The following is a 20,481-nucleotide window of genomic DNA, read 5'->3' on the forward strand; positions in this document are numbered from 1 at the left end:
TCAATTAGTGTTTATTTTCTTAAGTAGAATACTCACAACAGTTTCAAAGCTCTAGAATATCCTCTAATCACTGTCTTTAAATTAAGAGGAATAGATTTTTTTAAACTGGTCTCTTGCTGCTTTGGCCAAAAGATCAAGTATGAATACAATATAAATATAATAGCTAGCATTCAATAAGTGAAGACCTACTTTAAAATAAAGAAAATTCACCAAACTTTCTTAAACTAAGAAAATTCACTAAAACTCCATTAGATAAAAGCTATTACTATGCACCCAGACCTTCTGACATGTTGTTAATTGATAGTTGTGCTTTTCCAACATTGGAAAGAGGAAAGCAATTACTTTCTTGAGAAAATGGAATGAATATACCTATCCTTTATACTTTATCCAAGATACCCTAAAATTTTATGTGCCTAGTCTTTTTTGTAAATGTCCTACAAAATCAGATATTTTTTAAGTCACTATGAAAAAATCTATAAAGGACATTACTTAAGCAATTGGGAAAATTGAATACAAACTATATATTACATAATATTATACATCAATATAAAACTTCTTGAGCATGATAATCGTAACGTCATTAGGAAAATGTCTATGTATTTATGAAATAAAAATTGCATCATTAAAGGGTAAAAATCTGGAACTAACTCAAATTTTTCAACAGGTTATATGTATTTCAATATACATATACATGTATACATATTTACATATAGAGAGATGATGGAAAATTTGGTGGACTGTAATAATTAGTGAATCTACAGCTACACACACTGGTGCTACCTGTAGTCCCAGGTATTCAGAAGGCTAAGGTAGGATGATCACTTTGAGCCTAGGAGTTCAAGACCAGCCTGAGCAACATATTGAACCCTAGTCTCAAAATACATATATAAAAAATAATTAGTGACTCTAGATTAAATTATCAAGAATATTCATTGTACTATTCTTCCAGAATTTTCCCACAGGCTTGAATTTATTCAAATTTAGAGCTGTAGGAAAAGTCACTCTGCCCATAGATACCATAATTATCTTTTCCAACTTTCAGAAGTCATTTATCATTTATTGACAAAAAGACAGTTTTTGACTAAGCTGTCAGAACACAGAGTATTTTACAGAAACAGAAAAATGTAAATGAAGCTAGTGATGATGGGCAAGAAATTCAGGGCAGGTCCAAGGGCTAAGAGGTCAAAAAGAACCTGAAAAGCTCTGTGGTAACATTTCTGCTGTAGTTACCAACCAAGTTGAACAAGATTTCTTGTTATTCACAGGCTTTTCTCTCTGTGGCTGCATATTCCTGTCTGTGCAGCCCTTGGGACCAGATTTTCTGCTGTGTACTCTACCCTTCCAATAAAAGGAAAGTACCCTGAATACCTTAGAATGCATGTGAGGTTGAGGACTGTATCTTTTCAATATCCTAATTAACATGTCTGGCCACAATTGAAGTCTCTCTAATGCCACTGGCAGAGGTAGCTCAACTTCAACAGCTAGGTCTCAGTCTTTTCCAAAGTAGAGAAAATTTACCAAAAACTGGGCTAGCAAATCAGCACCAAGTCAACTTCTATGGTATTACTCTGTGTGGGGCCACAGTCCTAGTAATTCACCTCCTGAACTATTTGTGGTCCACTGTCCTTACTTTAACCTCTAGTTATAATGTCTGAGTCTGTGTCTTTCCACAACTTTCCTCATCTATCATGGCTACATACCTATTACCATTCCCAACTAGCAAACATCTCTAAGTCTAGGTCCCAGTGTTATCTCTCTACTCCTCCAGGAATCAGACACTTACTCTACAGCTTTGTTGTCAAGATCTTTTAGGTCAGTCATCAACTGTTCTTGACTGTTCAACTATTCTCTGCCAGTTCCTTATGCTAAGATTTCTCACGCATAAGAACAGGTAGACTCCTGTAGTCTTTGCCTGCTATAACCTGCTGGCTGTAATATGTTTTTATGTCCCACTGCCTTTCATTGTTTCTAGAATTATCTTACATAGCTTATCTTAGTCAAGTGATTCCATTCCTCTATTTTTTATATAACTTAATTTGGCCTCTCCAATTACCACCTGAACTCAACTTTGAAAATATCTAAAATTGTTGATATTATTTATTCATTAATTTACATAACAAACATTTATTAAACACTATGTGTTCAAACTGTGGTAGACATGAACATTGATAAGAGTTTTTAGTTTTAGGATTCCAAAAATGAAGCATGAATACTCATGAGGGAGAAAGATTGGGATAACCATAAGATGAACTTGATCCCAATAGAGAAAATATTATATCACAGAACACTGTACCCAGACATCCACAAAGACAATCTGTGTCCCTAGGTATTGTATTAAAAGTGTATTATTCACTGGTAATCACAGCAATAATAGCAATGAGCTATTAACAAGGTATATTAAGCATCATAAGACTTACTATGAAAATGAAGGTTAAGAGTTATTTAGAGTTGCATGCTATATCATTTGTGGGGGGGGTTCATTTGTGGCTACCAAGAGATGTATATATTTCCAAGACCATCTAAATTCAAACTTTCATTTAAGTAATGGCCTAAAGAAATACCATCACAGCAAAATCTAAAGTCCTAAGTCTCTATACCCCACGCAAACCATCTACACCTCACTCAGGTGAAGTGGCTTGGGATGCTACATTTATAATAAATTATAGATGTGAGAAAGAAAGCCTCTGTTGATGGAGAGTTCTTTCAATTTTCCTTTTAATCAGTAATATTTAGTTTTATAAACAAAAAAATTCACACACACACACACACGCATACACATACACACCATTGAATTGTTATCCTACCCTCTCTGGAATTGTCTTATTTTTAAAAAGATATGAGTCTCTCATTTTGTAATGGACTGAACATTTGTGCTTCACCAAAATTCATACATTGAAATTCTAATTCCCAATGTGATAGTATTAGGAAATACAGCTTTAGGGAGTTAGGCTGCTAAGGTGTCCTCATGAGTGGAATTAGCCATACACAAGGGATTGTAAAGAGCTCTCTTGTGGTCTTCCCACTATATAAGGAAAAATGATATGATGACCGTCTGCAAGAGAGCCCTCTCCAGAACCATAGAACTAGTAGCTTTATCTCTAATTTCCATTCTCCGTAACTATGAAAAATAAATTCTGTTGTTCATAAACTGCTCAGTTTAAGATATTATTTTTTTAATAAAAGCTCTTACTTATGTAGTTCAAACTAGCCTTGAACTCACTGTGTAGCCCACACTGGCCTCAAATTCAGAGGGATCCTCCTGCATCTGCATCCCAAGTACTGGGATTACAGGCCACACCTAGCTAAAATATGTTGTTATGGCAGCCCAAATGGAGAGACAAAGACAAATGGGCTCAGTTTATTTTCCTAGCTGACACATCCTTCCTAGAAGAAGTAGATGCACTGTGATCCCTATCTATGGAGGTTAGTAAATGCTTATAATGCCAGTCTAGCTTGCAACAAAAAATAAGCTCCACTAGGCCTGGAAACTAGGGAGGCATTTCTTTATTGTGTCTTACTCCTTCTGGTGACCTCAGGATAGAAGCCTGATTCTGGTATTAAGCTTCTATCTTTCAGCGGATAGATGTTAGGGAATAAATAGATCCAAGAATGTCCACCTACTGCCAGATAATTATAGTAGAACTCATTCAGTAATTCATTTTTTTCAATCAATAAAAATCCCTCATTTATTTAAATAGTTATTAAAGAATCATAGAAATAAGTATACAGTTAAAGTGTGTTTAGGGGTAAAAGGATGGAAACATGAGAAAGCATGGAGCCAGGCAGGATTCTAAAGTCGCCCCTTCCCCCCTGCCACAAAGAACCCTGCACCCTGGTGTATAATTCTCATCCTTTAAGTCTGGACAGCACATCCAAATATATAGTTCTCCTATGATTAGGTTTTTAATGAATTGATTTTGAATTAATCAAAACAGAGATTATCTTTTGTCAACCTAGGTGGATCTGCCCTACTCTGAAGAGCCTTAAAGTAAGGTTCAACATTAGAAAGATGCATTGATCTTGACCTTGAAGAATGCTAACAGCCATGTTATGATCTTCCTATGGGAGTCACACAGCAAAGTACTGGTAAATTCAGAAACTATCTGGTCAATAGATATCAAGAAGAAGGGGACCTCCATTATATAACCTCAAGGAAATGAATTTTTCCAACAGTCAGTGAGTCTATAAAAGGACTCTGGCCCTACAGTGAGAACATCAGCCCAGCAAACCTCTTGACTATAGCTATGTTAGTGCCAAGCAGACCTATGGTAGATAAGCCATGTGCAGACTCCTAATCCAAGGAAAGTAAACTTATGTTTCTTACTATAATACACTTATGTTTATTATAAATTTTTGATAATTTGTTTTGCAACAATAGAAAACTAAGTTAAGCATAGAGTATAGAGTTGTCCTAGTCAAGGCTTTCCTAGGGAAGAGATGTTTGAATTGAGTTTAGAGAAATAAAATTGGATTTAATCAGAAAACAAAAAGAATTGAAGGTGAGAGAATCAGAGAAAATTTAGATTTAGAATTTTTATATGGCTTGGACCTACCAGAAGTATGGAAAACATTGAGATATAAAGACAGCAAAGGTTTAGGTAAAGAAGGAATAAAAATCATAGAAAATAGGACTGGAAATTCGGAAAAATAAAACAAAAGTTTGAGGACCATATAAAGGAGTTAAGATTTCATTCCCAGTGCTCACAATTTGTAGGTATCCCTAGATCACAACATTTTATCAGATGATAAAGTATTTCCTTTACTGAAAGGTTTTATCCTGGGAGTCTCTAGTTTTCAAGGGGCTCTCACACAAGCTCTGCTACTCAAGAGAATAGAAATCATCTTAATGTTCCTGAAACTCTTCACTGAACAGGCAAGGGAATGATCTATCTTCTTGGCCTATTTGGAGATCATATTTTCCTTGTCACACCTGCATGAAGCTTTGGAATGAGCTGACAATTATAAACTTGGCAAGGTGGTGACAGTAGGGGGGAACAGAAAGTAGAAAAGAAGAACTTCTCCACATGTCAAAAGTATAATATATAAGAATGAATAGAATATTTCCTATTCTCTAGTTTTCCCAAAATTTCCTGCTGTAGGAATAGGTCCTATTTGAAAGGAACTCAGAATATGAAAAAGTTTCCCAAGAGTGAACAAGTTTCTATAATTTACCATATGATACATTTTTGAATTAAGAGTTTGCAAAGGAAGGTTTCAAATACTTCTTTGGCTAATTTTTCACTGTATATGAAAAGATTATGTTTCTCATGCAACGGAAGATACATCTTTATTCTCATACTCTTCCATTTCAAAACTTAAATGTCAAAATTAAGTCAAATTTTTCATTCAAATCCCTTTAAGAAATCCATACCAAACTTGACTTCATCAAGTGAAACAAATGCTAAATTTAATATTTAAAAAGCAAGTATTTCTCAGGTTTCCACCATCTACAAGAGAAAGTTTCATTCTTAAACACTTTTTAAAAGTGACTGATAAAGTATAATAAAAATTAAATAAGTTATAGTTCAATAGATTCAGAAATTCAACATTATATAGAAATTTAATCAGTCTTTCAGGGATTGCAGACATGTACCAGTGGGAGGTACTTTTGACCTTTCATGGAGAGGTAAGCAAAATGAGGCACTAACTGCATATTTTAGTGGGATTGCTGGATTATGCATAATTACCTTTTTCAGAATCTCTGGCCAAATTTGAGCCCTTCTATTTGGTAATTCATTCTGTTTTATATATGAAAAGCAAAAGGCACATTTTATCTATTTTAATAAAAATTTTACCTTTATTTAAATCTAAATCTTTTCTCTCTCTGGCTCAAAAGGGTAGAGAATAAGTAAAAGATATCACCATACAAAGCTATACAGAACATATTAAAATTATCCCTCTAATATTCCCTGTAAACTTCCCTCATGTCCTGGTTAACAGAAGTTGCCATAATTGTTAATAACACTCCCTTTGCTCTTAAAAGTGTGCAAATATAGTAAGATGTGTTTTTATTCTATTTCAAGTTTGTCATTGTGTTCAGCAATGTAAACCAAAGTATATCTGACTAGTTATTGTTACCCTACATTGTATGGGAATGAAGAGGGGTTATACCTTCTAATTCAATACAGAAATCAATATAGCAGAAAATAAAGCTCCAAAGAAGTAGATAATTCTATGAACCAGAAATAGGAAACTAGAGACATAATACTGAAGTCCAATTCACCTGTAGATAAAGGGTAATATAACATGAGCTTTTAGTCACATACTGTATATGATTTTACACTTAGAATGCTCTTTTTTCAATTCTACACATCTTAATACTTCAGGTTTTGAAAAAGCAACAACAAATCCTTAGAAGTCAACTGCTGAGAAATTATTTGACAAATGAGAAAGGGAAACCCCAGAGACACCAATGGATTCCCTAAAATTACCCAGCTCACTGTCTAGAACAGAAAGCTGAATATCTTGATTCTTGATTCTCAAACAACAATTTTTCCCCTGCCATACTTTTTCTCCTGTCTTTAACTTGAATTCTATCTACAATTGTCAAATTTTGAGTATATACTTATAAGAAACTATTTTCTAATTTGTGAATGTCCAAGACTTAAGACATTTGTCAGTTTCCTGGACTTCACTGTACCAAGTAATCTAAATCCATATTTTCATTATTTTTAAATGTAACATATGTAGATACTAATAAAGAAAATATGAGTACTCTTCATACATCTATAAAAAAGTCATTAGAGAATGACAATAGTTAATACACTGTGTACCATAATCTTAAAAGAATGGCTAAAATGTTACAGAGTACAAGTCATAGAAAAGAAAGTCTCTCTCTTACAAAAAAGAAATAGATAATATCACAAAACTTTCTTTTCAATGAACTAAACAAAACTAGTAAAATAAATGAAACAAATTAGCTTACATATTGAAATATTTGTGAAAGAACAGAACAGCTAATTTGGGGAATGACTTAAACTTTTCCCTAGTTGCCCTCTCTTTCCCTCTCCCTCTCCCTCTCCCTCTTTCTCCCTCTCTGTCCCTCTCCCTCTTTCTCTCTCAATATATATAATTTCTCATATAAGAGAAACCATGAGATATTTAAGCCTGTATGTCTGACTTACTTCACTTAATGTTAATGTTAATTAGTAGTTCTATAGACCTTTCAATAGACCTTTCAAAATTCCTGTTACATAAAGACATCAACACTTGACAAACACGTCACACATGAAGGCAGAGGTTATGATCCTTTTGAACAGAGTACTGAAATGAACAATCAGGAACTGGTTGTATTAGCTAAAATTATTCAAATATAAAATTGCTGTTATCTGTTTCAGAAAGCTTCACGAACAATATCCATTAAGCTAACTATTTCTGAGGGATGAGTTCACTTATATATGGATTTGCCAATGTACAAATTGGCAGAAGTTGTATTTTTAAATTTCTGTGTTTTAGGGGCAGGGATTTAGCTCAGTGGTTCTGCCGCTTGCCTCGCAAGCTCAAGGTCCCGAGTTCAATCCCTGGTACCAAAAAAAAAAAACAAAATTTCTGTGTTTTAAAAAATGTGATGTCAAACTCAATAAAATTTTTCTCTAGTTGAAAATATTTACTCCTTAACATTGAAATTTAACTCAACAATAGTATTTTCTGTATACACTCATATAGAAAACTTTTGAGTGTACTATTTAAAATTCACCGGAAATATTGCATGGTCAAAGATCAGTTCCTCACGTGAATTTTAACATATTCCCTTATTTATCTTTTCATTACAATTTCAATACTAAGTAAATGGGAAAAACCTACTAGTGTTCTTGGATTAGTCTTCCCGAGAAACACAGTAAATACTGAACAAAAATTTAAACTAAGAAAAACAAAAATCTATAGGTATATTACTTGATTACCTGAGCTCTGATTCTTTCATTTGTACCAGTTTTGTAGTTGAAGAACTGCTACTTGAGTGGTAAAGGCACTTATCCACAGAGTTCCAAACTATTTGAGAAAATAGAGCTCAATGTTAATTCACGTTCCTTTAATAACAAGAAAAATTAAATAAAACATTGAAATTCCACATGTAACACCATGGTTGTGCCACCAACTTCCTTAACTTTATATTTAATCCCATGGTATTTTACAATTGTAGATCAAGTTTTTAAATATGAATAGTTTTGCCTAACTATATCAGACTTTGTTGTTAATATCTTGTAAAATACACACTGGTATCAATTTTTACCCAGGATCTTTCCTTGAGAATATAATCTGGTAATAGATTAAGAGAAAAAAAACTTAAATCCTAGTTCAAGTCTTACTCAAAATCTACATAATCTCACATATGTCACTCATAAAACTTCTGTTCAAAGGGAAAATTTATCTTCTCTTTGGTTCTTAAAATTATAAAGAAATAGAAGCTTCTTCGATATACTTAAGGCACTTAGAATTCATCAGCAAAACATAAAATAGGTAAACTATGAGATATACACACTAGGTATTGTTCATGTTGATGTTGTCATGCCCTGTGGAAAACCTTCCAAGATTTTAGAAATAGTCCTTTGACTATTTTTGTCCCCCTAGTTGTATTATTAGCACATACACTCCAATGCAGGAGCATTTCTTGCCACTAATGACAGATTTTCAGCAGAAAAGACATAAAAGTTAGGAACGTTTCCATACTGACATTATAGTCATACAGAGAAGGAAGCACACTAATAGGTTAATTGTTCTGAGAAAGCCACTAGTAGTCATATAATTTTATTTAATTTTAATTATTTTCTTAAAACTAGTACATTCTGTCAATATTATAAAACATTCATTATATTTTATAAAAAATTCATAAATTCAAACATTATAAAAATGTGTCTTTAGTAAATCAAAAAAATCTTCTAGTTTTCCACCCTAAGAACTGAGACATAGCAATATTAAGCAAAAGGGTATTTGGTTGCAAATCAGGAAATTTAGAGCTTTAGCACTAATTTGCTTTACTTCATTCATTTGACACATGTTTTTCAGTATCTTCTTTGAGCCAGGGACTGTGAGAGAACAAAAAAAGGAAAGAAAAAAGTAAAATCCCTAATATCAGGATCATAATGAAGGAGAAAGAAATACGTAGTTATAAAATGCCTACATGCTTTAGTGTGGGAATCTAAAAGGTGATGTTAGTCCAAAATAGAGGAGGCAACTATCTTCTTTCTGGGGTTGTGGAGTGAGGAGAGGTATGAAGATTTAAGTGTGTTCAAGAAAAGTAAATATGAATAACTGCAAATAAATTTATTGAACAAATCCTTTGCATAAAGAGAAGTGAAGATATTGTATATATTATCATGCAAATGTATAAAAATGACATATAACTAGAAACTTAAACCTACACTGGGGGCTAGAGAAGCCCTCTATGAAAAGGAGACATTTCATCTGAGATCAGGGGGATGAGAAAGAGTTACCCAAGGGAAAATGTGGGAACAAATTGAAGCATGTATACAAGCACTAAGAAAGAAAGGGTTTGGGAGGCACAGAACATTTGGAACATGAGAATGAAGAGTGAGAAGGGGATGGGTGCCTGGTGAACTGGTGAGGGCAATAGAGGTGAGAGCAGATGGAATTATAGTAAGAGCAATGAGAAGTGATTTAAAGATGTAGGTAGAGACTGGAAAATCTGATTGGTGTTTTTAGAAATGTCACTCTTGACAGGGAGAAGGCAATGAATGGAAGCAGTGTGACAAGTTATTGTAGTATTCAGACAAGAAATTGGTGAGGATGGTGGCTTAGATCCATTCTACATCAATATCCCAAAAATCAGTTGATTCCTAGGAGCAATTCACCTGAACATCCATTTGCCATTTCACTAAATTTATATTTATTAATTAACTTCTGAGGGAATGCCTTTTGTAAGAACTCGATATAGACTCAGCAACCGAAATGTCTGGACCTCCTGTGTTCTGGACAGCACTATTAATGAGCAGCCACTGGAGCACCTCCCTTCACTCACAAGGAACTTATTTTCCATTTAACCTGGCACAAGGTACCATTTTGAGAACACAAACTTCAGTCACAATAATTAAATATCCATCACGATGCCATGGCACACTTACAAACTAGTATAAACTTGGAAGTTCAACAACTGTCTTCTTCATTTGTTAGCAACTCCAAGACAAAATAATATATCTCCCACATGATTTAATGGCCTTGGTGGTTTAGTGGTTCTAACTGAAGTCCTATAGGAGTGATACTGAATAAAATAGGGTAGAAAGATACCACAGTGTGGACCTGAGGACTAAATATCATCTCACTTTTGGAGAAGTTTGCTCAACCTTCTAATGAAAACTTCCCATCTATACCAAAAAAGACAGGAGAAAAAAATGAGAAAGGTCAGTTAAAGTATTCTATCTCTTTAGGGGCTCATAGAGGCTCACAGGATGGTTAATTTACTACATTTCTATGGCTTGAGACAGTTTTCTTCTGGGAAGAAAACACAAAATTAATATACAAGTTAGTAAATAAGCAGTTTAAATTCACAGCACAAAACTAAATGTAGATTAATGATATTTCAAATAGCCTATGGTAGTGATTATGACTATGAATGAGAGCAAAAAAATGTTTGGATAAATTTTGTAAATTTTCTCAACTTGGAATCTAAGCATTAACTATTAAGATCACATACCTAGATTAAAAATAATCCAAAAGAGTAGTTTCAATAGATTTTCATTCACTTTTCAGCATAGACTAGATTTTTCTGAAATTAATTTGCACTATATTTACAACAAGAACCAGTTAAAATGAAAAAATAAAACCAAATTAAAACACTGAGCTATTGCCTTTGTTTTCAAGGGAAAGAGGATAAATTTGTCACAGGGTTAGAAACACTAATGTACTTAAAATTAATATTGGCAGGCTTTAATCTATTTACTTGACACTTCCAAGAATGCAATTAAAGAAACTCAATAAATTTAAAATAGACACAGGAAAGAATTAAAAGGTACATTCCACCAATGAAGTCTCTTTTAGGAAGTTAAAAAAAAAAGAAAAAAATATATAAAGGTCTAATTTTGCTTTCACTGATACTGTATCCTGAGCTCTTTGAGAACCAAAACACTAGTACTCAAAATTTTGGGATGTATCTTACAGTTCAGCACTTCAAATTCCTTCTTTCTTACAGCCTAAAAAATATGGTTAATAGGCGTATTTACTTTTCCCCAGCAGGGTATGAAGGCCTTGCTCATTTGTACTTCTCTTGTTTCTCCAGAGTAACCTGCACAACATTAGTCATGTGGCAGATGATCAAGGAAAACATGTCGTTTCATCTATTGAACCCTACAAGGTAGGGCTCTCAATACATAATAGCGTGTCTTAGTACCTATACCTAACACTTGTTCCTGCTACTGAGGCAAGTAAAAATTTTTCCCTATGGTTTAATGGCTCTAAATTCTAGAAAAGTCCAAATTTGTTATGAAATAATATCTGACAATATCCACACATGGTACCTCTGCTCCACTCTAAAGTATATGAAAAAGAAGTAATTGGGCAATAAAAAAAAAGAATAAAAAGCAAAGTGTTGAGATAATGCCTATTGTAGAGCAAACATTTATGTGTCTTCTTCATAACCTTCCTCTTAAAGAGCAGCAATATTTTTTCAATATTGAAACTAATTTGAATGTTTTGATTCCCTTCCTACTTTGAAAGAAACATGGGATAAAGAGCAGATAAGTGGTCGCTCAGAACACACAGAATCAGCCTGCTGCAGACAGGCAGGTCTACCCATGCCCTACAAAGGTCCTCAGTCTCTCAGAAGACACCGAATCACCCGGCTGCAGACAGGCAGCCACCTGGTTCCACACTACAAAGACGCAGAGGACACCAGACCACCAGACCAAGGTACTGAGTCACGCTGTTCCCGGCCCAGAGGTAGGGGCTTCTGAGGCATCGTCCCACTGCTCCTGGTCCAGAGGAAAGGGCTTCCTGGTCATCATCCCTCCCGCTGCTCGCAGCCCAGAGGAAAGGGCTTTTGGGCCACCTGCTGTCCCGCTGCTCCTGGCCAAGAGGAAGGGGCTTCCAGGTCACAAGCCCTCCTGCTGCTGCCAGCCCACAGGAAAGGGCTTTTGGGTCACCATCCCTTATGTTGCTCCCCGCTCCTGTCCCACCTCACCCAGCTCAGAGGAGGTAATCCATGCAGGTGCTAACAGCCCCCGCCCCAGTCGAAATGAGAAAACACGTAAATAAGTCTCAAAACCAGACTTCCAGATCACCTACAGCCACCCCAAAGGGAAATGAGGTGGAACACTCTGATACTCAACCACCTGGACCCACTGAACTGGCAACGAAAGGGGATCTGGAAAAAATGAAATCAGAAATAATTTCTCAGATCACAGGAGAAATTGTGCCCCTGGTGCAAGACATGATTAATACATCTAGACAGGAGCTCAGGAACATGATGGAATCCCAACATAAGAAACAAATGGAATCCATAAAACAGATGCAAATAGATTTCCAGGACATGAAAAACTCCACTGAAAGTCTACACAGCAGAATGAGCCAATGTGAGGACAGAATTTCAGATATAGAAGATAAGATTGCAATTAGTGACCAGGAAAAGAAAAATTGCTTCAAAATTATAAGGGAACATGAGAAATCAATCCAGCAGCTGCTAGATGATACAAAGAAGAATAACATAAGACTGATTGGGCTCAATGAAGAAACAGGAGAGAGTGCAGATGACATAAAAAATCTCTTCACAGAAATAATGGCAGAAAACTTCCCAAGCAGGGGAAAAGAGCTTGACATACAGATAAGTGAGGCATATAGGACTCCAAATAGCCTTGATCAAAAAAATCTACACATAGGCATATAATTGTTAAGATTCCAGAAACACAACAGAAGAACAAAGTTCTACAAGCAGTTAGAGAAAAGAAACAAATCACATACAAAGGAAAGCCCATCAGAATCACAGCAGACTTCTCAACACAAACCATCAAGGCAAGAAGAGCTTGGAGTGACATATTCCAAGCCCTGAAAGAAAACAGCCTCCAACCCAGATTGATGTACCCTGCAAAACTATCTTTCAAAATGGATGGAGAAATAAGATACTTTCATGACAAAGAGCACCTTAGGAACTTCGTGAATACCAAACCAGCACTCCAAAGAATTTTACACAATATCCTAGGAACAGACATTGAGGATCACAGCCCCAGGAAGCAAAGCAGAATGAACCCATCTGGCATGACAAGAAATTAAATGTAAAGGGGGAGAACCCAACAAAAAGAAAAAGTCATGGCAATGACAAGTCAATACGTTTCAGTTATAACCATCAAAGTTAATGGGCTCGATTCACCAACCAAAAGAAATAGAATGGCAGAATAGGTCAAGAAGCAAAATCCAACAATATGCTGCATACAAGAAACACACTTAATTCAAAAGGAAACTCATAGACTGAAAGTTAAAGGGTGGAAAACAATACTCCATGCAACAGGAACCCAAAAAAAAGCAGGAGTAGCTATCCTCTTGGCAGATCAAGTAGATTTCAAACCAACACTGATGAAGAGAGATGAAGAAGGACACTACATCCTTGTAAAGGGAAGAATCCAAGAGGAAGAGATGACAATCATGAATATATATGCACCAAACACTAGTGCACCCAACTATATAAAACAAATACTAACGGACATGAAAAGTCATATATGCACTAATACAATTGTAGTGGGGGCCCTCAACACCCCCCTGTCACAAATAGATAGATCAACTAGACTAAAAATAAGTAATGAAATACTAGAACTCAATTGAACTCTTGAACAAATGAACTTAACAGATGTTTACAGAGTCTTCCACCCCACAAAATCAGAATACACATTCTTCTCAGCTGCACATGGGTCATTCTCCAAAATAGACCACATACTCACACATAGAACATGTTTAAGGAAGTGCAAAGGAATTGAAGTTATCTCCTGTATATTATCAGACCATAGTGCAATGAAATTGGAGATCCATAGCAAAAGAAACTAGAAAAATTTCATAAACACATGGAAATTGAACAACACACTTCTGAATAACCAATGGGTCACAGAGGAAATTAAAGAAGAAGTCAGACAGTTCCTTCAATTAAATGACAATGACAATACAGCATATCGGAATCTATGGGACACAATGAAAACAGTCTTACGAGGGAAATTCATAGCAGTGAATCCGCACATGAGGAAAACAGAACGAGCCCAATTAAACAACCTGATGCTGAACCTCAAGCTTCTAGAAAAAGAAGAGCAGGATAATCCCAAAGCTCATACAAGAGAGGAAATTATAAAGATCAGAGGAGAAATCAATGCAATGGAGACTAAGAGAACGATACAAAAAATCAATGAAGCCAAGAGTTGGTTCTTCAAAAGAATCAACAAAATGGACAAACCTGCAGTCAACCTTGTCAGAAAAAGGAAAGAAAAGGCCCAAATCCATGCAATGAGGAATGAAAAGGGTGAAATCACAACAGACCCAGCAGAAATCCAGAGGATCATCAATACCTACTTCCAGAACCTATATGCCAACAAGATGGACAACACAGAAGAAATGGACAGATTCCTACATACATAGGAATTACCAAAGTTGAACGAAGAAGACCTAAAAATTCTGAACAACCCAATATCAACCCATGAAATTGAAAAGGTAATTAAAAACTTATCAACTAAGAAAAGCCCAGGCCCTGATGGCTTCACTGCTGAATTCTACAAGACATTTAGAGAGGAACTGCTGCCACTACTGTTTAAACTCTTCAATGAAATTGAAAGGAAAGCAATACTCCCAAATTCATTCCTGGAAGCAAGCATCACCTTGATCCCCAAAGCAGAGAAAGACCAAACTGAAAAAGAGAGCTATAGGCCAATCTCACTAATGAACATAGATGCAAAAATCCTTAGTAAGATACTGGCAAACAGAATGCAGAAGATCATCAAGAAGATCATACACCCTGATCAAGTGGGATTCATCCCAGGGATGCAGGGATGGTTCAATATACACAAATCAATCAATGTAATACACTATATCAATAGAGCCAAGGACAAAAACCATATGATTATCTCCATAGACGCAGAAAAAGCATTTGACAAAATCCAGCATGCATTTATGATAAAAACCCTACAAAAAATTGGAATAGATGGTCTCTACCTCAAACTGATAGAAGCCATCTATGAAAAACCAACAGCCAATATCATACTAAATGGTCAAAAACTGAAATCGTTCACCCTGAAATCAGGAACAAGACAAGGATGTCCACTGTCACCACTCTTGTTCAATGTAGTTCTGGAAACATTAGCCACGGCAACTAGACAAGAGAAAGAAATAAAAGGAATAAAGATAGGTAATGAAGAAGTCAAATTGTCATTATTTGCAGATGACATGATACTCTATATAGAAGACCCCAAGAACTCCACCAACAGTCTGCTAGACTTAATAACCAAATTCAGTCAAGTAGCTGGTTGCAAGGTCAACACACAAAAATCAATAGCTTTCCTCTACACCAATGACAGACTCACTGAGAGAGAAATAGGGCAAATAATTCCTTTCCCAATAGCATCCAAAAACCTGAAATACCTAGGAATCATCCTAACAAAAGAAATCAAAGACCTCTTCTCTGAAAACTATGGCACTCTGAAAAGAGAGATTGAAGATGATATCAGAAAATGGACAGACATCCCCTGCTCCTGGGTAGGAAGGATTAATACAGTGAAAATGGCCATACTTCCAAAACTGCTATATAGATTTATTGCAATTCCAGTTGAGATCCCAGCAGCATACTTCATAGACCTCGAGAAAACAATCCAAAAATTCATTTGGAACAAGAAGAGACCCAGAATAGCAAAAGCAATTCTAGGTAACAGAGACATGGCAGGGGGTATCACAATCCCCAACCTGCAACTCTACTACAAAGCTACTGTGATAAAAACAGCAGGGTACTGGCAAAGGAACAGACCTGAGGACCAGTGGAACAGATTAGAAGATGCAGAAACAACGCCAGACACAGTCATCTTATCTTCGACAAAGGAGCTGAACACCCTCACTGGAGGAAAGATAGCCTCTTTAATAAATAGTGCTGGAAAAATTGGGCTTCAACTTGCCAAAGATTAAAACTAGACCTGTATCTCTCACCATGCACTAAACTAAAATCAAAATGGATTAAAGATCTAAATATTAAAATAGAAACTCTGAACCAGTTGGAACAGAGGTTAGGTAGAACCCTTGAAGACATCGGTGTAGGAAAAGCTTTTATGAGCAAAACCTCAGTTGCCTGTGAACTAGCACAAACAACCAACAAGTGGGATCACTTCTTATTTAAAGGCTTCTGCCCAGCAAGAAAAACCACCAGCAGTGTGAAGAGACAACCCACAATGTGGGAAAAAATCTTCACCTGCTCTTCCTCAGACAAAGGTCTACTATCTCGAATCTAGAAAGAACTTAAAAAGATCAGACCTCCCAAATTTAAAGACCCAATCCAAAAATGGGCATCTGAAATGAACAGATATTTCTCAGACAAAGATGCAGAAATAGCAAATAAATACATGAAAAAATGTTCAACATCACTGGTCATTCGAGAGATGCAAATGAAAACAATGCTGAGATTCCACTTCACTCCAGAAAGAATGGCTGCTATCATGAAATCAACCAATAACCAATGCTGGCGGGGCTGTGGGGAAAGAGGAACCCTGCTCCACTGCTGGTGGGAGTGTAGACTGGTGCAAGCACTGTGGAAATCAGTATGGAGATACCTCAAAGAACTAGGACTGGAGGTCCCATTTGACCCCACTATTCCACTGCTGGGGATCTTCCCCAAAGAATTAAAAGAATCGTACCACAGTGATATATGTGCACCCATGTTCATAGCAGCACAGTTTGTAATAGCTAAAACTTGGAAACAGCCCAAATGCCCATCAACTGGAGACTGGATAAAGAAAATGTGGTTTTTTAAAATAAAATGGAGTACTACTCAGCCATAAAAAATGAGAAATTAGAGACATTTATAGCTAAGTGGATGCACATTGAGGTGATACTCTTAAGTGAAATAAATAGGACACACATGAAAAAATACTGAATAGTTTCTCTGGTGTGGGAAACTGAAAGTGTAAATAAGGACTAAATGTATAATAGGTAATGTGAAATAGGAAGAAAAGGGGCAAAGGGGAAGGAAGTGGGAGGGCTAGGGGAAAGGATAGAAGGGAATGGGATTAATATGAGAAAATGGAAAAATAGGAACAAAATCTTTGTAAATAGGGAGGACTGGAGGGGTTGAAGGGAGGGCTGGGCAAGGGTGAAAAATAAGAACCAAGAGAGACTATGTAAAGGTGCAAATTTCTTATGATGAATGTCATTATATTGTATACCTAAAATGTACCGATGATTAGAATGAATAATCGATAATGCAAAATAGGAAGAAAAGGTCCAAAGGGGTAGGGGTAGTGGGAGGGGCAGGGGAAAGGAAAGAAGGGAAAGGAAAAATGATGAGATATGGAAAAAATGGAAATAAAGCCTTTGTAAATAGGGAAGGGTGGAGGGCATGAAGGATGGGCTAGGCATGGGGAAAAAATAAGAACCAAGATGCATTATGTAAAGCTATAATTCCCAATGAGAAATGTAATTGTGTTGTATACCTACAATGTACCAATAAAAGAATTTAATTAAAAAAATATTAAATAAATTCAAAATCTGAACATAAAAATTAAGAACAATCACCCTGGTCCTCTAGTTCTCTACCAGTCTAGAAAGAGTTGATAAAAGATGTATCCTTCACAGCTGAGGATTATCAATCTGCTCCATATTTCTATACATTGAAGTAACCTCCCTTTACCTTTAATATATAAATATCAAATATAGACAGGTGTGGTGGCACACACCTGTAATCCCAGCATTTCGGAGACTGAGGTAGGAGGATTGCCATGAGTTTGAGGCCAGCATGGGCTACATAGTGAGTTCAAGGCCAGCCTCAATTACAGAATGAGACCCTGTCTCAAAGTTTATAAATAAATTAATAAATAAATAAAAAATATAATTAACAATGATGGTATACAATTACAATTTTGTCTTTCTCATGGGTAACAAATTTCCTCTACTTTCTAACAAATATTTTACAACACAGCAAACGTAAAATTTCTAATGACATAATGAAAAATAAAGGATTAAGATGCTTCATTTTCTGTTTCATTCCAATGTTACAACAAATGAATTATCACATGGCACATAGTTTAAACTCTTGCTTTATCAAGGATTCTTAATTGCAATTTAAGTCTATTTGTCCCAAATTCCCTAGAAAACAGAAGCACTCACTCTATGGAAATCCATTTTCCTCCCACCTCTAAGGAAGTTTTCTCAGCATCTGGTAATCTTCCCCCATACGATTCTGGGAATGAAGTAGGGAAATATTTCGTGTAGTAAGCACTTAAAAAAATTCTTGATAGGAAGCTAGAAAACTGACTGAACTAACAAAGCAATGAAAATATTTTAAATTATTCTAAAATAAGACTTCCTGTAGGATAAATCTTGTTTGCTAAATTTAACAGAAATGAAATAAGTTTAAATAGTGGTCCCAGAATAGCAGAATATCAACATTAGAAATGTCGTCAGGGACTATCTTGGTTCATTTTGTGTCGCTGTAACAAAACACCTGATAATAAGTAATTAATGATGAACAGATTCACTTCTCACAGCTCTGGAGACTGAGAAGCACAAGATCAAGTGGCACACTCCTGGCAAGGGCTTTCTTGCTGCATCATCCCATTATAATAAGTGGAAGAACAATACAGCTCATGCACTTTTTTTAAAGTAACACTGATGAACTAGTGGAAGCAGTTTCCCTTCTTTATGAAGCCTGTGAGTGTCAGTTGTATCTCCAATAAAAGTTCCACTGACAGGGCTGGGGATTTAGTTCAGTGGTTTTGCTGCCTGCTATGCAAGGGCAAAGACCGGAGTTCGATCCCAGGTACCAAAAAAAAAAAAAAAAAAAAAAAAGTTCCACCTACAAATATTCTTGGAATGGTTCTTTCACCAGTCATTTTGTTAAAAAAGCATCTTGAAATTGGCTCCTGTATTTTAGCATGTCCAGTTCCACCACTTTATAATTAACATTCAAGTCTTGGAAAATCTTTTTTGCCATTATATAGTAAGAACAGGATGCTTTTGAGAAAATCACCACACAATTATCCGAAATTGCTTCTTGGATCTGGTTCACAGGCGTAGTTGCTGACTTCCCCAAAGATGATGTGCTTTTCTCCATCCCAGAATCCGGAGTTCCTCCAGGTCCCACTGCCCCGCGGGGCTGCCCCGCTGAGGCGCCCTGGCTCCACACCAGCCAGGACCCCACCAATGCAGGCTTGGAGCCAGGACAGTCAGACCTCCCTGCCGGAGCCAGAGAGCAAGGAAGTTGTATCGTTAGTAGGCACTACATTCCATGGCCTTAGGTAGTAACTAATCAGCTGTTTTATAACTGGTGCTCATATTCTCTTGATATTTAACCCTTTATGGCAATCAGGTCTCATTTCTTTTAAGAAAATTCAGGTAATTTGTGTGTGTGTGTGTTAATAGAGTAGTTTTTCTAGCTTCTATGAGTTAAAAGTCCATTGGATTTTTATTTTTTTATTGGTATACGTTAGTACATAATAATCACATTTTTGTGTGGAGTTGGTACATGTAAATAATGCATTTCAATTCTTTTTTTCATCCCCTTCCCCTCCTCTCCCTCCATCACTTGGCTGTGTTCCCCCTGGAAAAAGATCTGTCTCCTTACTTCCTATTGTCTTTTATTTTGTTCATTACTTATATTTTGGGCTTCTTATAGAAGAGAAAGGATGTGATATTTAAGCTTGTATGTCTGATTTATTTCATTTAGCATTATACTCTCAGGGTGCATTCATTTTTCCAACAAGAAGGATAAACTTGAGATTCTCATTTTTGAGTATTCATCTGTAATTATTACTGATAAATTATATATTTGTCATAAATAAATCTGTTACTGATAACAGAAACTAACTCAGCTATTTTAAACAAAAAGAAATGAAACTTTAAGAAAAAGTAGCTACTTATAAAATGTTTGGAATTTAGGAGGGTCAAGAGGTGGTTTGGTCCTGCAGGGAGACTCCCAGAATAGTGTTGTATAACAATTCTGCCATGGAAGTCACAAACTGATACAATTTAGAGGCTGGGGAATCAAGAAGCTACCATCAGAACTGTAAACTTCAGAGCCATGTCACACCTACTTGACTTGACCCAGAACAAATAAAGTCATCCCAAATTCTCTGCCACTTTAGTTAGTGCTAAATTTAAGCAATACTCAAGGCTATCTAATTACACTTAAACTTTACCCAGACTTCTATGTAGAATAAAATATAGGAAATATAGTTTTAGCTCATTTGCTTCTGTAACAAAAACTGTGATAAATATTTATCTCAGTTATTGTAGTAAACATTCAGGGTGCTAATTATTTTTTTCTCATTAACTTTATTGGTACATTTTAGGTATGCAGCACAGTTACAT

At 35.9% G+C, this 20,481-nt stretch overlaps 1 long non-coding RNA gene and 1 pseudogene across 3 annotated transcripts in view; both read right to left on the reverse strand.

The window, feature by feature from the left end:
- LOC106010867 (uncharacterized) overlaps positions 1-20,481 on the reverse strand; it is a 1,054,961-nt gene that overhangs the window by 806,287 nt on the left and 228,193 nt on the right. For 2 of the 3 annotated variants that reach the window (XR_015441535.1, XR_015441536.1), the window contains one exon: positions 7,902-7,989. The exons of the other annotated variant lie outside the window; for it this stretch is intronic. This is a non-coding gene — a long non-coding RNA (uncharacterized LOC106010867). The remainder of the gene's footprint in view (positions 1-7,901; positions 7,990-20,481) is intronic. 3 annotated transcript variants of the gene reach the window in all.
- LOC147824959 (glutaredoxin-2, mitochondrial-like) lies at positions 18,542-19,643 on the reverse strand (annotated as a pseudogene).

The sequence above is a fragment of the Heterocephalus glaber genome, unplaced genomic scaffold (genome assembly GCF_053883595.1).
Source record: "Heterocephalus glaber isolate CG9 unplaced genomic scaffold, H.glaber_assembly_v1.0 deba00001523, whole genome shotgun sequence".
Classification (NCBI taxonomy): Eukaryota; Metazoa; Chordata; class Mammalia; order Rodentia; family Bathyergidae; genus Heterocephalus; species Heterocephalus glaber.